Source organism: Phyllostomus discolor, chromosome 11 (assembly GCF_004126475.2).
Source record: "Phyllostomus discolor isolate MPI-MPIP mPhyDis1 chromosome 11, mPhyDis1.pri.v3, whole genome shotgun sequence".
NCBI lineage: Eukaryota > Metazoa > Chordata > Mammalia > Chiroptera > Phyllostomidae > Phyllostomus > Phyllostomus discolor.
In genome coordinates, this window is record NC_040913.2 from 28,214,910 (window position 1) to 28,235,334 (window position 20,425).

Genomic DNA, 20,425 nt, shown 5'->3' on the forward strand with positions numbered 1-20,425 from the left:
GAAGAAAAAAGAAGAAAAAATTTCATACAAAATTATTATAACAGTCTTAAGATTTACCTTAACTATGAATATAGATTCTGAAAATGTTTCTAAACTAGCAGTTTCTAGAAGGACTGTTTTTCACAAAAAAATTCTGCATATTTACAGTACTAAGATTTGGTTTCTTTAGTCTATGGGAATTTGAGAATATTTTATTTACTTAAACAATTATTAGTATCTATAAATGCATAAAATAGTGCTCCTTTCATTTAAGTAGGAAAGCATTTCACACACAAAAAAGCACATCTTTTCTCAATTACAAACATGCAGAGTCCCAGACACACAGTCCATACTTTTAGTTCTACGATATTATCTGCAGATGATATTGAAATGCAATAACTGTCTCTATCTCAAGGGTGTTTTTTTTTTTGCTAGTGGATAAAAAATAATTAATTGATCTGATCTCATAAATAGACAAACAAAAAGACTAACAACTGGATTTTTTGCCATCTGTTACTCAACAAAGCATTGTTCTCAATTGTTCGTCCTACAGAGTTCACCAAATGATGAGATCCTAAAACCAAACCCCAGTCATTGTTACCATCAATGAGAAGTGAGTTATTAACAGAGTGTGACTTAAAACAAAAAACAAAACAAACAAACCAGAAAATCAGGGAACAGAGCAGGGCAAAGTGCTGTTTTTATTTCTTCTTGAAATGTTCTGAAATTCTCTCTGGCTCTCTGGGAGCCAAGAAAGAAAAACAAATGAACGAATCTACCTTCACTAAACAGCCGCATGAGGTGCGAGTTGGGAAACCATTCTCTTTGTGAATCTCAAAGTTCTTCAGCAAAAGCAGCAGTCTGTCCTCTGGACTAACACTTCAGGACTTTTGTGGAAACAATGACCTTGGCAGAGAGTGTCTTCCTCAGTCGAGGTCAAGGAACAGATTTGTTCTTTATCCTTGAGGATAAATAAGATAGGTTATACCTCTCTTCAGAACAAAGATTAGACAGATTTTCTAGGAGCCACTATACAGTCTACAATTACCTAAAATTGTGTTGCCTCAGCTGTGTTACAAACATGCTGTGTGTGGAATTCAGCTGGCTCCATCTCTGCATTGTCCCAAGGCCTTGGAGATGAGAGGGAAACCTAGGCAAACATGAACTTGATGCCGCATGCAGTGCTGTAATAAAGTCCTTTCAGCTGACCCAGGAATCTCCTATCTTCTCCCAGCAACTATGAAACCAAGGCAAACTGAGTAACTTGTTACTTTGTAGGGTAACATGTCACACTTCCAGAATTCTTGACAGCAGCATTTGTTAACTACTCAGTTTCTGAATCCTAAGTCTATTTGTGCATCTTCATAGATGTCAGTATAAGAAATGCCCAAACCTGTAGAGAAGTTTTATAAGAATTCATGTGAGTCTAAACTGATTATAGTTGCCAGGAAGCAAGCTATAAAATACTCTGAAGAATAATAGTTTTGTGGGGTTTTTATGCATTTGAAATCAAGGAGGGAACTTAAGGAAGATTACATAAGGGTGGGAAAAAGCAAGAAGGAGATTGAATTATAAGAATATGTGCTCTCTTAAGGAGTATTATTATTTCTGGCACTTCAAAGTTATGTTAACCTAGGAGCAGAAGGCCAATGGACAGGGCTTATTTTAAGGTTTGGCTGGGTAGATCAGTTGGTTAGTGCATCATCACATACACCAACACTGCAGGTTCCAGCCCCGGTCAAAGCACATGTAAGAGGCAACCCAATGAATGCATAAATGGGTGCAACAACAGATTGAGTGTTTCTCTCTCAAAAATCAGAAAAAAACATCAGAACCTTTCACTAAGAAAAGTTACAGGTCTGAATTGTGGTTATCCACCATGACCTGCCCAGGTAGGAATTTATAATTTATTACAGCACCACGTTTTTTGTCCTCCCAGATGATCTCCAACACTTATAAAGCATAAGTTTCAAAGGTTTTAAAAAAACATAACTCTCCTACCAACATGGAATGAACATGTGTCAAAGATACTCTTTAATTTATAAATTAATGGATAACTTACTGTGACTGCTTCAAATACCATTTGAGAAGTTAGATATAGAAAAGTAAAATTGCTTGGTTGAATGCAAAACTGGCTAATATTCAAATGGAATAGAAATCATAACTTTGATTCTCTACCAGAAGAAAAGGGTCAAGATAAACAGCCATTGAAATGCTGTAAAATACTCCAACAAATAGTCTATTTCAGCACTGCACTGAAAGAGCGCTCGATAATCTTTCTTATATCACGTTTCAGATGATGTTCCTCACCTATGGTTGAAAGGGTTCTGTAGATTAATGTAGTTAAAGCTCTTACAATAGTTCTCGGCATATGATGTCATGCTCTGTACATGTTAGCTACTATTTTATTTGTTTGTTTATATGTTTTTTTGAAAACCAAATATAAATATTTCTTCTAGGCAGGAAATTATCAAAGCTGAATTTTCCCTTATCCATGACCCTACCTATAGATGGTTAATGGTAATGCATTTCCTCCACACAGTCACAACTAAGTACTATCAAAATCTTAGGCCACTTATATCAACCCATTTTCCATTCTCATTTAACCATTCAAACTTTGTGTGTTAGGAGCACTATTAAAATTTGTTGCAATAGAATTACTAATGAAGGTCCTCACAGTCATGGTTCCCTGAAGTCCCCATTGTGTACAGGGCACGGCAAAAGTAGCTTTACAATTGTACATATGCAAACACAGAATTTATTCTTACATTATCATTTATTAGTTATCGTGTTATTTTCCACATGAACTGTAAACCCACTGTTGCTCCACACTGTACAATGAATAAACTTCTATGCAGCTGGAAGATACTTGCTACATGCCATTCTCTGGAAATGAAGAAAATAGTCACTAAAATCACTGCAGCAGTTTTTCATCCTCCTGAGGAAGCCTGAGAGAGAAAGGCTGGAGCTGGACCAACAATAGTGACATAAGTAACCCCTGATAGCTTGTTAGAAACAAAATCTCAAGGTCTACCTCACACCTACTGATTCAGAACCAAAATTTTACGCAGACACAAGGGAATTCACATGGGTATTCAACATTTTGAAGTGCAGCTCTAGAGCATCCATCTTTAGGTGGATGCTACAGGGTGACTCATCTCAGAGATGGTTTACGTAGTGGTTTCTTGTTTCAAGATGATGACTCTGGTTTAAAACCTGGTTCTTCTGTTTAGTAGTTTTATGACTTCTGCAAGATAAACAACCCTTTCATACTTTAGTATCTTCATCTGTAAACTGGATATCAAGATACTATTTAATAATTCACAGGGTTTTAGAGTGGAGTTTTACATATGTAAATTGTTTATATCAGCACCTGGCACATTTACATAAGCTTTTGATAAATGAGAGTTATTGTTATTCATATCTATGTGTTGGAGACTTTTTTATTGTTTTACTCACATTCAACAGTTGAATATATTGTAATTACTCCTTCTCATACTAAAATATTCAAAGATTTCAAAATTTGTTATCATCAGATAAATTATGTTAATTTTCATTTTAAAATTTGGTGTTATGTGGTTTTCAGTTGTTATAATATTTATCTGTTTGAATTAGTAAGTATACATGCATCTTACAGCAAAAATCAAAATCCTGAAATAAGAGAATTAATGAGATATTTAATCATTATATCTATGAAAGAAGAAAAATTGGTGCACTGAAATAACTTAGTCCAAGTGAAAAATTAATTATAGCCTAGGAAATATGAAAGTAAATTCAGATTAGAGATACTTTTGGTCCGTAAAGCTTTGTAATCTGACCGATTCTTGGCATTCCTACAGCAGGGATGCCTTGGAGCCATAAATACAGGCAAGAATGTTTTTCAAAGAAGGCTATTATTCTAGTAGAATTAGGCAGAAAATAACTTCTTACTCTAGAAAGAATTCCTCCACCTTTACTTCCATTATTCTATGCTCATTATCTTTCTCAATGTTTTTTTGCCACCTTTTGCTGAATTGCTTATTCTTCTAGTTTCCTTAAAAATTTAATACTATATATATACTCAAAATAAAAAGTAGTTATATGTATCTCCAATCCTTCCCAGTCCCTCTCTTTTCCCTTATGTTTTATTTAATTACTTGTTAGTTTCATCAATGAGATTAAATAACATGCTAATGTGCCATTACTTGATTGACCATTTTAGAACTGTAGTTTTACTTTCAACTCAGTATAGTTAATTTTTATTATTGATTATCTATCTTTACATATTAAACTTAAGTCCTAGAAAAACAGAAATATAAATTTCTTTTTTCACTGTTATATTATCAGTGGTAGAATAGCTTAAGGAAATTCTTTAATGACATGATAATAAAACTCATATATAATAGAATATTAGAGATTTTCCTTTTACATTTAAGTCATAATTAATCTTAAATTTATTTTTGTAAGCAAAATGAGCTAGAGTTTTACTATTTTTTAAGCTTAAAGATGAACATTAAGCCCCAAATTATGAAGGGTCTGAGAAATTATGCTACTTGTAAATTAACAGTATCCTTCTACAGTTAAATACACACACACGCAGATCACACCATTTACTCACACTGCATATTAGCAGCACTTGTTCATCACACCAAGTTCCCCACGAGGGTGATGTAATGAGGTTCAGATGCACTTACTATACATGCTGTGTGGGGTTTGCTCCACAGGAGAGGAACCTTAAAATTAATGAGGCTCAGGTCTTATATAGAGCAGCTGTCAGATCTGTCCCTTTACTTCTCTGAAAAAAAAAAAAAAAACCAGAGAACTTTGCTCTAGAATATAAACAAATCATTTTTGGAAAGGGGGAAATATTTCTAGGTCTATTACCTTTGGAAATTGTGAAAATGGATCCAAGGAAATTGAGTCTTTAAATCTCTCCTGAGCAACTGACTACCACTAATTTCCAAAGCACGTGTGTCATTCCATGATAAAGCCTAGACTGTGCTGAAATGTGAAAGTGTTCGTGGAGCATTGTGTCCCAACACTAATTTCTCTCCTAACATAATTTAGTGAATAGGCATTCCTCCAATGTTCTGCAAAGTAAATTGGTTGTATATCATATATTCATATGAGTGTGGATCTGATCTGGATACCCTATTCTATTCAACAGCTTTATTTCTTTTTTGTATTTCTACAGTAATACTTTAATTTCACATTATTCACATTAATGCACGCACATTTTATAAAGCCCTTATGACCTTATGACAAATCATGTTACATGAAGGAAGGGACAAGTTTCCTGCATTTTATTTCTTTTCTGTGATCATCTTGATTATTTTTGATGCTAACACTTCCAAAGAATTTTTAGAATTAGTTTGTTGAGTACAATGAATAATCCTTTTGGGAATTTTATTGAAGTTGAATTGAATCTATAAATCAATATCAGGAGAACTGATACCTAATAATGTATAATTACCTTATTTATAAGCATTATATGTGTTTTCATTAATATTAAAATATTCAAAATATAAATAAATTATTTGATAAGTTAGACCAACACCTCAACTCTTTATCATTAACAGAGGATATAAAAAATTGAGGCTTACTCATTTAATTAATTTCACTATCTGACAATGAAAAGAATAAACTACAATTACCCACCTGTACATAGTTTAATCTCAACATGTAATTCTGAATAAGTACTACAAGTTTCTGAGGAAAAATATTTTTTCTTAAAAAAATTATAAAATTTTAATATGATTATGTACCATGCCATATATGGGACAAATTTGGTAAATCTGGCAATTCTAGTTCTAGATTAGTTTTTGATCTGGTATCTCCTTTAACTAGTCCTCAAGTAAGGGAACTTGACAATACCATATAGTTCATCATAGACTCACCTGACAATTGAGATGACCACCTGTATTAACTTAATGGCTTCATCCAGTGGAAAAACAAAATTTTCATATCATTATGATAGAAGACAAGTTTTTTAAAAGATTTTATTTATTTGTTTTTAGGGCGATGGGAAGGGAAGGAGAAAGAAAGGGAGAAAAACATCAATGTCTGGTTGCTTCTCGTGCACCCCCTAACTGGGGACCTGGTCCATAACCCAGGCATGTGCCCTTTCTGGGAATTAAACTAGGGACCCATCCTTTGGTTCACAGGCCTGCACTCAATCCACTGAGTCACACCAGCCAGGGCAGGAGGCAATTTTACAATGTGGAGCAAGGAGTCCACCGAAGTTATGCTCTTACCTTCCTACAGAAACTGGGGGATGAGGGTCCTAGCTCCCTTGACATTTACTTTTCAAAGAGAAGGTTTCTGGGTTCTTGAAAAGGGCATTCTAGGGTCACAAAAGTGACAAAACACCAGTGGAAAAAGGGCCCTTGTAGTCTTCAAGCTAAATATATTCATTTTAAAGAGATGTAAAACTGCTTACATTAGAAGGAAATGTAAAGAAAATACGTGAAGATAAAGGAGGGGAGGAAAATCTCTCCCTTATTTCTAACAGAAAAAAATAAACCTCTTACTTGTAATTTGTATTTGACTTTACAGCTATCAGATAAAATATGAAATTCCCAGATAAGTTTGAGTTATTAGATGTGTTATATTTTTAGTGTAAGTATATTTCATGGTATATGTGGAATAAATTTGGTGAATCTGTCGATCTGGCTTCAAATTAATTGTTGACATAGTAGAGATGAGAAAATTTCTACCGAAGCTGCTCCAAACTCACTCAGCTGTAAAAGGCAGAAGGTCTCATGAGCACATCCAGAGAATTCCACAGTTTTACACAGATAGCATTAAGGCTTTACTTATCCACTCAGCCTCATGTGTGAGTGCTCTGATGCACAGTGATTCTTAAGAGGAGAAGGCAAGTAAAGATAGGTAGGATCTGGGTGAGACTGCAAGGCACTCCACATAAAGAACTTCATGCAAATAATAAAAAAGTGTAAAAATCTTTTCAGATAGACATCTTAGTAGATTAAGGAAGTGGCTTGAGATCAACCAAAAAAATAATTTAAATTAAACAATTGTTACAGGTTAATTTTAAATATGCACACCTATTTCATACTTTGCAGCTATTCAAATCCAAAGATAATATTTAAGACAGAGTTCGTTATATCTGTGAGGATTGAAAAAGAAACTTAATAATTTACTAACAGCCCATCTCAGCCTAAGCATAGTTTATTTACACTTGTTCTTTGATATGCAGCTAGAGTTGCTGTTTGCAGACCCTAATCACTTAAACTCACAATTATCTTCAAACTTTGCTGAAAAACTCTTATTCCATTTGTAATTATAGTGCTTTTCCTCACTTATCTCAGCAATTGTTATTATTTCTCTAAAGTTAAAATCCCCCGGCACTTGCACCCCTTCTATGAGTATGTAACATAAAGTCTTGTGAATACTTTTCTTGTATGGTTTTCTTTGCAGTCTTGCTTCTGAGATTCATATTATTCATTTGCTGAGGTATTGAATGGCTATTCTTTTGAGATTTGTATACACTTTTTGTTAAAAAGGAAACAATTGTCACCATAAAACATTTTCTAGACTAACAAATGAAAACTTTCGGCTTTCTTATTCTCTTTAGCAGACCAAGTAAAGAGTAGATTATGGGACCATCACTACACCTCCCACAGGAAACCTTCAGAAATCTCAGTAGCTGAATTAAGCTACCATGAAAAGAAAACACTGAAATATATAAATCATCACTCATATTTCCCAGTTAAGTTTGTACGCATGCAATACATACATTCAAATCTGGCCAGGAATGCTGAAGTTGGTTGAAATGTTTCCATGCCTCAACAACCTACACAGTAAATTGATTGATCACTTAAACCATCTCCTCCTTCCTTTGATCTTTCATCATTTGCTGGAGTGCCTGATGACTGACATCACCAGCAGGAGTACATCACTAGACAGAGAGCTAGCCTAAAGAAATGGGAAAAGGAAACAAAAACCCGTCTGTCAAACAGACGTGATCAAAAAATGATATTTTACAGGCATATTATCACTGTCAGCTAAATGAATAGGTAAGTGAAATAAATGATATCTGAAATTAGAGGTGAACAGAGATTCTATAGCTTAAATTTTCAAAGGCAGAACAATGCTGAGGGTAAAATTATTTATGAATGCTACATTGTTTTACCATCCAAAGCACAGAAACAATTTTCAGATAATTTATATCTTCACTCTTCTGTAATATTTATGCAGTTTGGGAGCTGAGAGGGTTTGTTGTTAGTGATTTAACACTCTTGCTTTTTTTTTTTCTTTGACTGCAAAACAACAAACAAAAGCTCTGGTAAGATCAGAACATTTTTGGATCAGCATATCTGAATACGCCTATCAATCAATCATGTTTTCTTATCAGTTACACCAATTGTTTTTCACTGTATGTGAAGGAAAATAAATTATGCCATCTGAACAGAATAAACTGGATTTCTCTGAACAGAAAAAACTTACATATTAGTTTAAAATACAGTTTAGTTTGATACTCTCCACAGCAATGCTCTGAAAGAGCATCCTACTGCTATTTTAAATTGCAACTCTAGCAGAGAAGGATTAAGCATCATTATCAAAGTTACATGTAAGCAATTTAGCCTCTTCTCCAAGGGTCCTTAACCATGATGCCATTTACTAACCCCACTATCTTGTCCCAAAGCTCAGTCTCATTCCTTATGGAAGATCCCTATGTCCTAATATGTCAGTTTAAAAAAAAATAAAAAAAAAAAAAACATTGTGTCTCCTAAATCTTGTTATAGAAAAAAAAATAGTTCCATGTTTTCCATTTTTATGTCAATTTGTACAATCCTATATGTGAAAGCCAACGTTTCTATTTTGTCCTGGAGTGACAAGCACTATGACCTGACAGGTCTGCGGCCCCTCCAATTCCTAAGATTAAACCAAATTGTAATGACAAGTTATTTGTGCAGAAACACTTAGACTAATGAAAGAAGCTTGTATCAAACCTTTAGAGTGCAATTCCTGAGAGAGTTGTTGCCAGCCTTTTATCCAAGCACCTCCCCTCTCACTAACTCTGGCTACTCAGCTCTTCTTCTGTTAAAGGCACAAGTTTCCCCCACTTCCCTGTGCCCTTCAAGAGTTCTCGTCACCAGAACTGTGGTGAGTTACTGGGAATACACTCTACTCGGAAAAGTCCCCTTCTCTCTCCTTCTGTAGTTTCCATGCTAAATTCTAACCTGGATTCAGAACATTTTAAAGTAAATTGATTAAAACCCAGTGACCTCAAACACAAGGGAGAGAATAGGATAGAAGAAAACATCAGATAACCTAAAGGGGATCTATTTCTATCTGTTTTTAAGCTTATTAGCACTGTGGGCCTGACTTTTCCCACATTAGTGTCCCTGCTGGGATGTGCTGCAAGGGCCAGCAGGAGTGTTTCTCTTTGACAGGTTTTGTCTTTGGGCACCTTCTTTCCCATTTGGAATGCCTCAGACTTTCAGAGGTTGTTACTTCCTTGTCAATTCCCCTCAGCTTTCCTGTACCTCGCTGAATACTTATTCCTCATTTCCTCCAGAAATGCAAAGTTAGTTTGGCTTAAAAAATAATCCCCCATCATATTTAGGACACAACTTCAAAACTAAAAGTTCTCAAAACTTTTTCAAAAAAGTTCTCAAACCTTAGTTTAAATCATTTGTGGTCTTTACCCTTCAATTGTTCTGAATTCTTGGGTTAAAATAACAAAATAAACCTGCCTGCAAACAGAAATAATGCCTTTTCTATTTTTTTCTTACCTCCTTAGCATGAAGCACATAAATTTCCTTCAATTAAAAATTTGCTTTCTTTCTGATATGTTCAATGTAAAAACACACAATGTTTAAGATCTGTCCAGAAAAAGTCTAGCCATTGTTAGTGTAACAAAAATGGTTTGTGCAACATCAATGTAACCTGGCAGCCAAGGAGAGTGGACTGGAATGGGTGTGCATGAACAATGACAACTTCGCTGTACTAGTCAGTGGGGGTAGTACATGCCCTTGATGTGTACTGTGTGGCCATCTCATTCAAAATAACTGAGTGAGGAGAGTAATGAATCTGCATCAAATTTTGCATTAAACTTGAATATTCCTCCACAGAAACTGTTCAGATGATTCAGATGGCCATTGGAAATGATACAGTAAGTATAGTGCAAATAAAAGTATGGCACAAACACTTCAAATACGGTCGAGAATCTGTTGAAAGTGATTCATGTTCTGGAAGGCCTGCAACAAGCACAACATCTGAGAATGTTGAATGTGTATGGACTGCAATCAACAAAGATCAGCAACTGACAGTGTGAGAACTGAAAGCTGATCTTGGGATTCCAAAAACTACTGTGTCCAAGATTCTGATGCACAAATTTGGCATGAAACCTGTCATGGAAAAATTCATTCTGCAGCTTCTCCTACAAGAGCAGAAGGAATATTTTGCTGCTGTTGCTAATGACTTAATCCAAACTGCTACCAATGAACCACACTTCCTCAAGAAGGTCATAACTAGAGACCAATCATAGGTCTATGGCCATGATCTGGAAATGAAGACCTGGTTGTCCGAATGGAAGTTTCCTGGTTGGTTCTCCATGCCCAAAGAGGGTGTGACAATGTCTCAGCAAGACCAAGACCATATTAACTATGTTTTTTGTTTGGGAAGGTGTTGTCCATCTGAGTATGCCTCTCCATGGAGAACTGTGTGAGGTCCCAAGGTGCTTACTTTGAAGGAGACTGAGGTGTCATTGTCCTATGTACAATGTTTCTTGTACCTTTTATCTTCTTCAATAAATGTCTCTATTTTTTATATTGTATGGCTGGATACTTTCTTGATGGGCCTTGTAAAACGAAAGATATGCTGACAAAGATGTAATTCTTAGCAAAAGAAAATAAGAAAAATTCTCACAGAAAAGCACATTTTAGCTCATACAACTGTGCTAATCTAAATATCCTTGGATCATATTATAGCTTTGGGTCATATTAAGCAGGACTGAATTATAAAAGATGCCCAATGATTTCATCAAACATATTAATATTTATTTTACATTCTGTTTATTTTCTTTTGCTCTTTATATAGGGTGGCTCCTGGGGCTGCGTTCAGTGCAGTATCATAATAGTGATATAACAAATAATATCTAGGCCAGAACCTCGAACCCAAGATCCTTCAGAACAAGCCTTGTAAAAGTAGGACCTGGGACATAATTTAAAAACCTCTGTTCTTATTTATTTATTTTAAAGTAGTATACATATTCTTATTAAAGAAATTGAGTAGAACTAAGTGTTGCAGGTTTGATTCCCAGTCAGGGTACATTCTTCATATGTAGTATACAAAGATATTATTACAATATTTATTTAAGATGCTTAAGCAAGTTTGAACAAAACTTAACCCTAAGATAGTGTTTATTAGATTAGTATTATTAGTGTACATCTTTTAATTTGTTTGTTTATCCAAAATATATTTGTGTTTTATAAAATGATAATGCACTATAAAGATAGTCCCACAAAGAACACCAAATGTAAGCATGAATATCAATGAGATAAACAAGGAAATTTAAAAAAATCAAGTCCTGTTAATTTCATGCAGAGGTTCATTTTAAGTGTCCTAAATATCATTATTTGATAGTAAAAATATCAGTTGTTTGATTTCTTGGAGTGTCTGTTTATATAACCTTTCTTCTACTTTGCTTTACAATAATTTTATGCCAATTTAATATGCAAAAAATTATGCTTCATGTAATTTTCAACCATTTTTAAAGGTAGAGCCTATAAAAATTGAGAACAATAATTTTAGAGAGAAAAATGCAATTCCTTGGGTCTACTAATAATGTTTTTCAATTTTGCTACTACAATGAAAATTCCAACCCATACTCAATAAAAGTTGTCCTTGAAGTAGCTCTTCACTGTAACAGATGACACTCTATTTGGTCATTTCTAAGCAAGATATCAATTTATCTCCCAAAGGAAGAGAATGCTGACAACATAGAGAGCATGCAAGTCAAGTACTTATGAATTGAACACACACTATGAAGTGGAACGAAGGCGCTTCAAGGTGCTCATTTGAAACCACTGTCACTTGACCCAGCCAAAGTACTGTCTTGAGATTTCTTGTGTGCTCTCATTACTACCCAACCGCTATTTGAGTGTATTTACGAGCAGGGTGAACCATTGTTATTGACTGGAAAGCAAAGAATCAGAAAATGCCCAGGGTTTATGGAGATGATGTAGTCAACTCTGCAATCATCTGATAATTAGCCAAAGTCTGGTAGGCATTTACTGTTAACTTTCATCCCCCATGAGACCTATCTCCCAAAGGCAAAGAAACAAAGTGCAAAATAAACACTTAAAAAATATTCCCTAACCTTTCCTAATATTTATTACTTGGCATGGCTAATAGGAAAAAATAACATATGCACATGACATTTTCTTCATACAGGATTATACAGTGTAACTCTACCACTGATGAAAGTAGGCAGAGCACCTTGACCTGGCTTACACGTTCACTGTGTTCCCATTTCAAAAACAAACGACCAGTGGTTTAGTGCTTTTAAATCTTTGCCCTTATTTTTATTTAGCCTCATCTCTCCTCTCAACCTGAAATTCTCCCTCAATTAAATGTAAATATATATGTAGCAGAATATATTGAAATAATTTAAGCTACTGTAAATTCTTTTTAGATATATTTATCTGTCCCTATCCATAGCTATCTTCTGTCAATCTATCTACCTCTACTATAAGATGATTTTTTCCTCTGAATATCTTAACAGCCAATTAAGAAATACCTCTAAATTAAACTCCTTCACTTGTATCTATATTTATAAGTTCAGAATGTATTATTTTGCTATCTTGCTATACTAGGAGGAGCCCAGTTGTGACAAAAGTAAAAAATTACAGAAACAGACAATGTTGATGTTTAATTCAAGCATGTGCTCATTTTCTTCTCCTTCAAAAAATTACTTAAAACTAAAGAATTTAATTGACAAAGTCACATATCAATAGAAAACACAATTTACCAAAGGATGCCAAAAAAACATGAAAATCAATTTATTGTTTGCAAGTCTAGTTTTTCAGAGATCCATAATTTGCAGGCAAATGTGGTGTAAATGCTACTAATCACCCCAGACTTCTGTCCCCATTATTGAGAACAAGTTTTGTTTCCTATAAGTACAGTAATATGCTGAAAAATATAAACACAAAATCATCCTGAAAGTAATTTAACTTTTCTAAAAATACTGCTTTAAGTGTCTTGTCTTTCTTCCATAGATAGGGTGTCACTTTACCTTAATTGATTAGATTTTATTGGGACTCTGACACTCTACTATAAGAATTTAGCCCTCTAATCTGTCAACATCATTGCTCTGAAGTTGAAAATAATCATAGAGATACAATTACCTTAGACTTTTTTGCTGCAACACTTAGTTCTCCTGCATAGATAGTCATTTATTAAGGTGGATAAATATTATATTTATTAAACTAGAAAATGACATAAATATTACTAATATTAATTTTCATTAACACAGCATAAATGTCACAATTATATCTTGAGATTATTTATATTTCTACTTTCTTTCTATTATTATAAATCAAGATTATATAGCAAACTGTAGTATGACTAGGTTTATGAGCTGATTATTTTTTAAATTAAAGTTACTGATCACTTAAAAACAATGAGATTATTTATTTACTTATTAAGGTTATTTTCCTTCTTATTGTTACTTGCAATTGCTAATATATAGTATTGGTAGATTAGAATCATTCATCATTTTTTAAAATAAAGATTTTTCTGATCATCCATGATACAATTATTTATTTAAATATTTTTAAAGTTACATACACATGAGAATGTTCATACTGTCTTGTTTTCAATCATGACAAATATAACAACATAATGTTGTATGTTGAGCATATAATCTCCAAATACCACCAATATGTAGTGAAGTTTAATATCAACCTGAAATTCAGTTATGAAAACACTGTATTCATTCCTTCACTGAATAACCAAGGATCATGAACAATGCAATTGCTAAGAGTAGAATTAATCAAGTTAAAGTTCAGGAATACAATTTGTTTTAACAGTTTTGTTATAGAGAAGGTCTTCAACTTGATAACTTTAAAATGAAAACAAACTGATGCCTTCCTATATGTTTAAATTAAGCATGCTATTTTCGCCTTGACACATCCAAAATAAGAACATTTTTCAACAGCAGCATCGCTTGTTTACACATCAGCTGTAACTATTAGAGTTGGTGTCCTCTGTGGACTTCGAAGACAATTAATTTCTCCATGAGTGGAAAAGTAATGTTTTTCACTGACTTGAAAGGACAGATGCAATGATTTTTTTTTTCAACAACCTGACTTTGCCCGTGTGAACCTGGTTTGAGGAAATGATGACTGAAGTAGTCTTGAACGGTTTTGCATTTGGACACCATCAGCCAGCTAGACCTTGGGAAATATCCTCTGCTCATTTGTACTTGACAAGCATTTGATAATTGAACTGAAGAATCTGTTCCATTACACATTGGTGTTTTTATCCACATGTTTGCTGGAGATTATGACTGCAAAACAGAAGTAGTAAAGATCACTCTCTAAATTGTACCTCTCATTTACATTTACCCAGCTTTCCTTTTTTTACAGAAATGTAGAAGTCAGCTACTTCATATTTCCCCACCACCACCACCACTGCCGTTTTTATGTTAGTGAACCAAATGCAGCATTTTACTGGTAGATTTTTAACCATAACAGTTAGGGATATTGTATAATTTTAAATTATTTGATAAAGAAGTCTCCCATTAAATAATTTCTAAATAGTCTATATGACATGAAACTGTCGCCTTTCATGGGGACTATAATGGTAAATAAAAGTAACTGTCACTCCACTGTAATTCTTACCACTGATAACTATTTAGAGATAGTTTAGAACAAGAATTACAAGGTGCATATCATATATAGCAGAAAAATCACAATGTATGGCCATATGATTAAACAATTGGAAAGGTCTCTACAACTTTAGAAAACTTCAAAAATTAAATATTTCTAAGCCTATCATATAGAACAAGAATCTTCTGAATGCCTAATTACCTGATAATATTGAAAGCTCCTAAGACTGTAAATGTTCTTTTGGGTGCCTGACAAAAACAGCAGGGAGTTGCTCCTTAAAGTCAGATTAGAGTGTATATGAAATGCAATTCATCAGAAATACACTATTTTGGTTTTCTGGTGCATGGGAGCAATGAACTCTAAAATCTGAAATCAGAAAGGAGATAAAGATTATTAGAGAGTTATATTATTTCATATCAAAGTCATCTTAGTTCGTGTTTCACCAATAAGATGATTTCAAGGGTATCTGTGTGATGTGGATATTTTGATGCTGAAATTTAAGAACTATGTGCCCATCAGTGAATGAACAGGAGGCAAAAAAATGATAGATTCCATTTTTTGTCATGGGCCCAAATAAAGTATTACTGGTCATGCATAGGGCAAAGCCTAAGTACAATGGGCACAGAGGTTATGTCTAATATTTCTCTCTATTTTGTTCTTTCAATTTTCTGTAATGAATCTTTGTCCTCTTTCCTCTTATTTACCTGGAAAACCTCCTATAATCCTTTATAATTCAGGTTAAATATTTATTTGTTATTAAAACATTTCTGAGAGCCCTAAAGAAGTATTAAATGCTGTTTTAAATATTATCATATTAAAGCTATGATTATTTATTTTAACATTAAATTCTCCAGTATTAAGTGCATATGCCAGTGCATACATTCACACTCACATATACACACACAGACACACCCTCGAATTTGTGTTAACAATATGGAAAATAATATAGATATGTGCATGTGGATGTGAGAGCCAATAGAGGCTGTTACACTCTCCACCTTATGGTAACTTAGTAACTGTGTTAACCTCTATATCCATGCTTAAACATCCATACAACTTCTACAACAGCCCTGGCTGGTGTGGCTTAGTGGACTGAGTGCCGGCCTGAGAACCAAAGGGTCGCCAGTTCCATTCCAATTCAGGGCACATGTCTGGGTTGCTGGCCAGTCCCCAGTAGGGGCTGTGTGTGTCTGTGTGTGTATGTGTGAGTGTGAATGTATGCACTGACATATGCACTTAATACTAGAGAATTCAAAGTTAAAAATAAATAATCATAAGAGACAACCACACATTGATATTTCTCTTCCTCTCTTTCTCCCTTCCTTCCCCTCTCTAAAAAATAAAAAAACAAAATCTTTAAAAATAAAATAAATTAAAATAAAAAAGCTGTTAAAAATCAAAAACATCATACTTAGGCCCCACAGAATGTGACTATATAGATACAAACACAGAAGTACTTACCTTTCCCTAAAGGGGTGCATTGGGTCATATCAGTTATTACACTCTTTTTGGAATGAAGTCCCAAAATTTCTTTTCTAGATTAAATTGAATGCTATCTAGGTATTCTGTAAAGATTAAATATAATATTTTAGCATCATTGCAAGACCTCCCCATTATATTACCACCACACTGAGTCAGTTCTGGCTCACTTTCCTTTATGGTAATGCAACAGTAGTCTGTTTTCACCAGACCTGCAATTTTTATATGCAAATAATACCATAATAGACTCCCTATCTTGGGCCTATGGTTTCTAATTTAGAAATACAGGTTTTTAGAAGGGAATTATAAGGATTTGTGACCTGTAGGTAGATGATAAGGATAGCAAGAAGTCTTTCATAACCCTTGTGCCTGAAAGAGATTTTCAGGTTGTTGTGTGTGCAAAGCCAAATTTATACCATTTGGAGAACAAAATCAATTAATGCTGATCTAATTTTCAATTAATTTTTACATTTTCATACACTGATGGATTTGGTGTTTGGGTAGATTCCAACAGAGACATAACTATTGAGACAAAAAGCAACATTAAAGAGCACAGTCCTCCTTTTATCATTATAGCACAGCAGAAAAATCAACAGTTAATAAAAGGGTGCATTTGCCAGAAGACATAAAACACTCAGATCAGACAGTCCATCAGTCAGGGTGGCTGGAGCTTCCGGTAACAATAAGTCTTAAACATGTCACATTTCAACACAAGAGCCGTCTTACCCTTGCTCAGGTAAAAATAGTGAGCAGAAAAATAGGTCCACAGAGCAGCTCTTCTCCAGGGAGTCTGCCTGTGCCCATACCTGGTGGACCCTCTGCTATCTTCAACATGTAACATTCAGGTCTTCATCGTCTTCTCCATCCCACAGATCTGAGTTTATATTGTGTTGACCAAAATGTTAGTTCCCTTCCATTAGGTGGCTTTTGTAGCACTTAGTTGTCTTTAACTTCATTTGAAACAATTTTGTTAGATTGCATTGTCTCATGAAATGCAGTGTTCAGTTAGAAAAAAAATCAAAATTGGTGAATTTTTGTGTGGCCATTTTAATATTGAAGATGGAAGAAAATAAGCAACATTTTCAACTTATTATGCTTTATTATTTCAAGAAAGGTAAAATCGCAACTGAAACACATAAAAAAAAGATTTGTGCAGTATATGGAGAAGGTGCTGTGACAGATCGAACATGTCAAAATGGTTTGTGAAGTTTCGTGCTGGAGATTTCTTGTTGGATGATGTTCCATGGTCAGGTAGACCAGTTGAGGCTGACAGCAATCACATTGAGACATTATTTGAGAATAATAAATGTTATACCATGCAGAAGGTAGCCAATATACTCAAAATATCCAAAGCAATACAGGTATTGTTGAAAATGGAAAATGTGTCTTTTATTTTATGGAAAAAAAACCCAGAAATATTGGCCTACTCAAAAGATGAGAGAAAAATTCACATTAATGGGTGGGGGCTGAAGGCAGATGCCTATGTACTATGAGAAGAAAATGGAGCATGGAACTTTAATCTTAGCAAAGAATTGGGATGAAACAGGTCTCGCACCCACTGAAGACCAGAAGTAAATGCACTTTGCTAAAGTCTGGGACCATTACTGTTTGTCCACAATGGAGCAAAGCAAAAGGAAAGCAACTATGTCCTCAGACTTAAGTCCATAATTCATGATTTACTTTTAAAAAGAGAAGAAAATAGAACTAATTTTATATCCCAAAGCCTTGTGTGTGTCTGCACTGTTAAGATTACTATGCAGCCCCCTTGAAAGTATCCACAAGCAATATGGTCTCTGAATGGTGATCCATACATACAAAGGAGCTGACATGTGAGACAACTATAAAAATTCTTGATAAAATGAGTGAGTGTGGAAAAAGAAAAACTCATATGAAATGTAAACCCTGAGAATGAAATTACAGTGGACAAAAAGGAACTCAAACCCATGGCAAAAAGCAAATAAATCTAGAATAAACAGATGACCTGAAAAATAACAGAGTGCTTAGAAAATATTAAAGCATGTGTACTTTTAATGGTCAGAACGACTATGAATAAAATAACATCCATAAAACAAGGTCAGAAGACAAGAAAAAAACAAAATAAAAACTATGGAAGTGGAAAAATGCAATTATGGAAATTAAAATAAAAGAAAAATTTTAATAGTAGTCTGGGAACAAGGAAAGACTGAATAGTTAGAATTGAAATAGTCATTCAACAGTGACCAGAGGGGAGAGAAGAGGGAATTTCAGGGGGGAATGGGTAGGGTTTACAAGAACAAATTTGGAGGACACATGGACAAAAACTAGGGGTGGGGGGTAATGGGGGGAAAAGGGGAGGGTTGGGTGAGTGGGCTGGAATGGGAGTAGGTGGGAGAAAACTGTACTTGAACAATGATTAAAATAAAATAAAAAAAAGAAATAGTCATTCAAAACATTGTGAAATTAAAAAAACATAAAAGATAGTATGAGTAATTCTGAGTAATATTTAGTGGAAGTTTCAGTAAAATGAAATAATTGGGAAAGAATTAAAATTCACATAGGTAATAGTTAAAATTTTCTCTAATTGACAAAAAAATATACACTAGTAAAAAGTGAATCCCCTGCTGAATAACACAAATGTAAGGGCAAAAAAAAATAATAGCTAGAAAAAATAATTTATAAATTAAAATTTCAAGGAAAATGGCAAGTATTAAAAACTACTAGAATTAAAAATCTACAGTCTGGTGTAGAAGTTTTTAGAAGAAAAAATAGATACAACGTCACTATAGTGAAAGAATATAAATCCCAGTCTTCGCCCCTAGATCTAGCTGAACTAATATTTTACTGAGGAAAAAAATTTTCACTGGTACAGTTTATTATTTCAGACATTTTCTCAAAATTTACAGTGATATACTGGACAATAAAAAATGAACATTTTAAAAAGTAAGCAGCAAAAAATAATGGTGAGCAAAAGCAAAAATAAATATTTATAAATAAAAGTGCCATTTTTGTTTCTTTTAAAATAAAGTAGAAATAGAACTTTACAAAAAAACAGCTGATTGTGAGAGGGTGGTCTGAGTAATTTTATAATATGTTAACCTCTTTAATGTGGATGGGTTAGAAAAAATATAAAATACAATGAGCATGTTAAAATATAAGGAAAATTACTAAAAGAATATACATAAAACATTACAGATTTCCAGCACAGTAAAAATGAAAGCAGAAAAAAATTAATTTTTAATATAACAGGAGGCAGAAAAAAGAATAAGAAGAAGTTCTTAATTGTGTTTTGCTTTCTTTTGGCAAAAACTGTGCATTTTTATCAAGTAGTTAAGGGTATCACTATGGAAGAATTACTGAAGAAATTTCTAATAGTATAACAATTATTATAGAAATTAAAAACACACTTATAAACTAAAATGAACATATAAAACCAGTAATTTATTAGAGAAAACAGTGTACTAACTTTAAGTTTCAAATAATATTTGGAGGAAAAATGCAATCTGGAATTAACTGTAATATATGTGGGAAAATGCTATAAGTTATAGTTCACCACAAGCTAAACAATCATTCATAAAATTTTTAAAATAACTTTTTGATGAGCTCTGTAAAATATGAATTAAGTAACAAAAGATTCATAACATTTATTCAGTTCTTAAATGATTCAGGAGCTAGACCAAACATTTCATATATTATAATTAGCTCATTCAGTCCTAACAGAAACTCCATGACACTTGTGATATTATAATTATTACTCCTATTTTGCAGAGGAAAAAACCCAAGTCATAGTGTTCAAAAGGGACCTAATCAAGGTACACAAGTATTAGATGAAGAAACCAAGAATCAAACTTAGGTAGATTGGTTCCAAAGTGTTCAACCTAAACCACGTGGCTCTACTGCCATATGCATTGCTCTCCCTCATTAATTATCAGACTCCAGCATCTTCACTCTTAACCACTACTATGCAATCTTTCCTTGTATAATATCATCCTGCTTTACTAGGAATATAATGTGCTAGTTGAGTGGATTGTGGTAGATTAAAATGTTCATTTTTTGTCTGCTCTTTCCACAAAAGGTGAAATCTGTAGCCTTTCCTGTGAAATCTTGTATGGTCCACAGGCTTGCTTTGACCAATAAAATGTGCCCTTTTT